The sequence below is a fragment of the Oncorhynchus keta genome, unplaced genomic scaffold (genome assembly GCF_023373465.1).
Source record: "Oncorhynchus keta strain PuntledgeMale-10-30-2019 unplaced genomic scaffold, Oket_V2 Un_contig_5341_pilon_pilon, whole genome shotgun sequence".
Lineage (NCBI taxonomy): Eukaryota > Metazoa > Chordata > Actinopteri > Salmoniformes > Salmonidae > Oncorhynchus > Oncorhynchus keta.
Window position 1 is genome coordinate 30,001 of NW_026288238.1, and position 4,573 is coordinate 34,573.

The 4,573-nt window shown below is 56.0% G+C and overlaps 1 long non-coding RNA gene across 1 annotated transcript in view; it reads left to right on the forward strand.

Annotated features, from left to right (window-relative positions):
* LOC127925226 (uncharacterized) overlaps positions 1-2,478 on the forward strand; it is a 4,652-nt gene extending 2,174 nt beyond the window's left edge. Inside the window, exon 3 of the long non-coding RNA XR_008120162.1 lies at positions 2,440-2,478. This is a non-coding gene — a long non-coding RNA (uncharacterized LOC127925226). The remainder of the gene's footprint in view (positions 1-2,439) is intronic.
* Positions 2,479-4,573: the final 2,095 nt, after the last annotated feature.

Genomic DNA, 4,573 nt, shown 5'->3' on the forward strand with positions numbered 1-4,573 from the left:
CCCAGAGAGAAGGAGATGCTGGCCTTCAGCCCAGAGAGAAGGAGACATTGGCCTTCAGCCCAGAGAGAATGTGATGCTGGCCTTCAGCCCAGAGAGAAGGAGATGCTGGCCTTCAGCCCAGAGAGGAGATGCTGGCCTTCAGCCCAGAGAGGAGATGCTGGCCTTCAGCCCAGAGAGAAGGAGATGCTGGCCTTCAGCCCAGAGAGAAGGAGACATTGGCCTTCAGCCCAGAGAGAAGGAGATATTGGCCTTCAGCCCAGAGAGAAGGAGATATTGGCCTTCAGCCCAGAGAGAAGGTAGAAGGAGATGCTGGCCTTCAGCCCAGAGAGAAGGTATGATGGAGATGCTGGCCTTCAGCCCAGAGAGAAGGAGATGCTGGCTTTCAGCCCAGGGAGAAGGTAGGAGATGCTGGCCTTCAGCCCAGAGAGAAGGAGATGGTGGCCTTCAGCCCAGAGAGAAGGTATGATGGAGATGCTGGCCTTCAGCCCAGAGAGAAGGGAGATGCTGGCTTTCAGCCCAGAGAGGAGATGCTGGCCTTCAGCCCAGAGAGAAGGTATGATGGAGATACTGGCCTTCAGCCCGGAGAGAAGGTATGATGAAGATGCTGGCCTTCAGCCCAGAGAGAAGGATATACTGGCCTTCAGCCCAGAGAGAAGGAGATGCTGGCTTTCAGCCCAGAGAGAAGGTAGAAGGAGATGCTGGTCTTCAGCCCAGAGAGAAGGAGAGCTGACCTTCAGCCCAGAGAGAAGGTATGATGGAGGAAGGAGATGCTGTCCTTCAGCCCAGAGAGAAGGAGGTGCTGGCCTTCAGCCCAGAGAGAAGGAGGTGCTGGCCTTCAGCCCAGAGAGAAGGAGACATTGGCCTTCAGCCCAGAGAGAAGGAGACATTGGCCTTCAGCCCAGAGAGAAGGAGACATTGGCCTTCAGCCCAGAGAGAAGGAGATATTGGCCTTCAGCCCAGAGAGAAGGTATGACGGAGGAAGGAGAGCTGACCTTCAGCCCAGAGAGAAGGAGATGCTGGCCTTCAGCCCAGAGAGAAGGAGACATTGGCCTTCAGCCCAGAGAGAATGAGATACTGGCCTTCAGCCCAGAGAGAAGGAGATGCTGGCCTTCAGCCCAGAGAGAAGGAGATGGTGGCCTTCAGCCCAGAGAGAAGGGAGATGGTGGCCTTCAGCCCAGAGAGAAGGAAGGAGATGCTGGCCTTCAGCCCAGAGAGAAGGGAGATGCTGGCCTTCAGCCCAGAGAGAAGGGAGACATTGGCCTTCAGCCCAGAGAGAAGGATATACTGGCCTTCAGCCCAGAGAGAAGGAGACATTGGCCTTCAGCCCAGAGAGAAGGATATACTGGCCTTCAGCCCAGAGAGAAGGTAGAAGGGAGATGCTGGCCTTCAGCCCAGAGAGAAGGAGATGCTGGCTTTCAGCCCAGAGAGAAGGTAGAAGGAGATGCTGGCCTTCAGCCCAGAGAGAAGGAGATGCTGGCCTTCAGCCCAGAGAGAAGGAGATGCTGGCTTTCAGCCCAGAGAGAAGGTAGGAGATGCTGGCCTTCAGCCCAGAGAGGAGATGCTGGCCTTCAGCCCAGAGAGGAGATGCTGGCCTTCAGCCCAGAGAGAAGGAGACATTGGCCTTCAGCCCAGAGAGAAGGAGATGCTGGCCTTCAGCCCAGAGAGAAGGAGATGCTGGCCTTCAGCCCAGAGAGAAGGAGACATTGGCCTTCAGCCCAGAGAGAATGTGATGCTGGCCTTCAGCCCAGAGAGAGAAGGGAGATGCTGGCCTTCAGCCCAGAGAGGGAGATGCTGTCCTTCAGCCCAGAGAGGAGATGCTGGCCTTCAGCCCAGAGAGAAGGAGATGCTGGCCTTCAGCCCAGAGAGAAGGAGACATTGGCCTTCAGCCCAGAGAGAAGGAGATATTGGCCTTCAGCCCAGAGAGAAGGAGATATTGGCCTTCAGCCCAGAGAGAAGGTAGAAGGAGATGCTGGCCTTCAGCCCAGAGAGAAGGTATGATGGAGATGCTGGCCTTCAGCCCAGAGAGAAGGAGATGCTGGCTTTCAGCCCAGGGAGAAGGTAGGAGATGCTGGCCTTCAGCCCAGAGAGAAGGAGATGGTGGCCTTCAGCCCAGAGAGAAGGTATGATGGAGATGCTGGCCTTCAGCCCAGAGAGAAGGAGATGCTGGCTTTCAGCCCAGAGAGGAGATGCTGGCCTTCAGCCCAGAGTGAAGGTATGATGGAGATGCTGGCCTTCAGCCCAGAGAGAAGGTATGATGGAGATACTGGCCTTCAGCCCGGAGAGAAGGTATGATGAAGATGCTGGCCTTCAGCCCAGCGAGAAGGAGACATTGGCCTTCAGCCCAGAGAGAAGGATATACTGGCCTTCAGCCCAGAGAGAAGGAGATGCTGGCCTTCAGCCCAGAGAGAAGGAGATGCTGGTCTTCAGCCCAGAGAGAAGGAGAGCTGACCTTCAGCCCAGAGAGAAGGTATGATGGAGGAAGGAGATGCTGGCTTTCAGCCCAGAGAGAAGGTAGGAGGTGCTGTCCTTCAGCCCAGAGAGAAGGAGATGGTGGCCTTCAGCCCAGAGAGAAGGAGTTGCTGGCCTTCAGCCCAGAGAGAAGGAGACATTGGCCTTCAGCCCAGAGAGAAGGAGACATTGGCCTTCAGCCCAGAGAGAAGGAGACATTGGCCTTCAGCCCAGAGAGAAGGAGATATTGGCCTTCAGCCCAGAGAGAAGGTATGACGGAGGAAGGAGAGCTGACCTTCAGCCCAGAGAGAAGGAGATGCTGGCCTTCAGCCCAGAGAGAAGGAGACATTGGCCTTCAGCCCAGAGAGAATGAGATACTGGCCTTCAGCCCAGAGAGAAGGAGATGCTGGCCTTCAGCCCAGAGAGAAGGAGATGGTGGCCTTCAGCCCAGAGAGAAGGAGATGCTGGCCTTCAGCCCAGAGAGAAGGAGACATTGGCCTTCAGCCCAGAGAGAAGGATATACTGGCCTTCAGCCCAGAGAGAAGGAGACATTGGCCTTCAGCCCAGAGAGAAGGATATACTGGCCTTCAGCCCAGAGAGAAGGTAGAAGGAGATGCTGGCCTTCAGCCCAGAGAGAAGGAGATGCTGGCTTTCAGCCCAGAGAGAAGGAGATGCTGGCCTTCAGCCCAGAGAGAAGGAGATGCTGGCCTTCAGCCCAGAGAGAAGGAGATGCTGGCCTTCAGCCCAGAGAGAATGAGATACTGGCCTTCAGCCCAGAGAGAAGGAGATGCTGGCCTTCAGCCCAGAGAGAAGGAGATACTGGCCTTCAGCCCAGAGAGAAGGAGATGCTGGCCTTCAGCCCAGAGAGAAGGAGATACTGGCCTTCAGCCCAGAGAGAAGGAGATGCTGGCCTTCAGCCCAGAGAGAAGGAGATGCTGGCCTTCAGCCCAGAGAGAAGGAGATGCTGGCCTTCAGCCCAGAGAGAAGGAGATGCTGGCCTTCAGCCCAGAGAGAAGGAGATACTGGCCTTCAGCCCAGAGAGAAGGTATGATGGAGATGCTGGCCTTCAGCCCAGAGAGAAGGTATGATGGAGATGCTGGCCTTCAGCCCAGAGAGAAGGTATGATGGAGATGCTGGCCTTCAGCCCAGAGAGAAGGTATGATGGAGATAGTGGCCTTCAGCCCAGAGAGAAGGTATGATGGAGATACTGGCCTTCAGCCCAGAGAGAAGGTATGATGGAGATACTGGCCTTCAGCCCAGAGAGAAGGTATGATGGAGATGCTGGCCTTCAGCCCAGAGAGAAGGATATACTGGCCTTCAGCCCAGAGAGAAGGAGATGCTGGTCTTCAGCCCAGAGAGAAGGAGAGCTTACCTTCAGCCCAGAGAGAAGGTATGATGGAGGAAGGAGATGCTGGCTTTCAGCCCAGAGAGAAGGTAGAAGGAGATGCTGGCCTTCAGCCCAGAGAGAAGGAGATGCTGGCCTTCAGCCCAGAGAGAAGGAGGTGCTGGCCTTCAGCCCAGAGAGAAGGAGGTGCTGGCCTTCAGCCCAGAGAGAAGGAGGTGCTGGCCTTCAGCCCAGAGAGAAGGAGGTGCTGGCCTTCAGCCCAGAGAGAAGGAGACATTGGCCTTCAGCCCAGAGAGAAGGAGACATTGGCCTTCAGCCCAGAGAGAAGGAGACATTGGCCTTCAGCCCAGAGAGAAGGAGATGCTGGCCTTCAGCCCAGAGAGAAGGAGACATTGGCCTTCAGCCCAGAGAGAATGAGATACTGGCCTTCAGCCCAGAGAGAAGGAGATGGTGGCCTTCAGCCCAGAGAGAAGGAGATGCTGGCCTTCAGCCCAGAGAGAAGGAGATGCTGGCCATCAGCCCAGAGAGGAGATGCTGTCCTTCAGCCCAGAGAGGAGACATTGGCCTTCAGCCCAGAGAGAAGGATATACTGGCCTTCAGCCCAGAGAGAAGGAGACATTGGCCTTCAGCCCAGAGAGAAGGATATACTGGCCTTCAGCCCAGAGAGAAGGTAGAAGGAGATGCTGGCCTTCAGCCCAGAGAGAAGGAGATGCTGGCTTTCAGCCCAGAGAGAAGGTAGAAGGAGATGCTGGCCTTCAGCCCAGAGAGAAGGAGATGCTG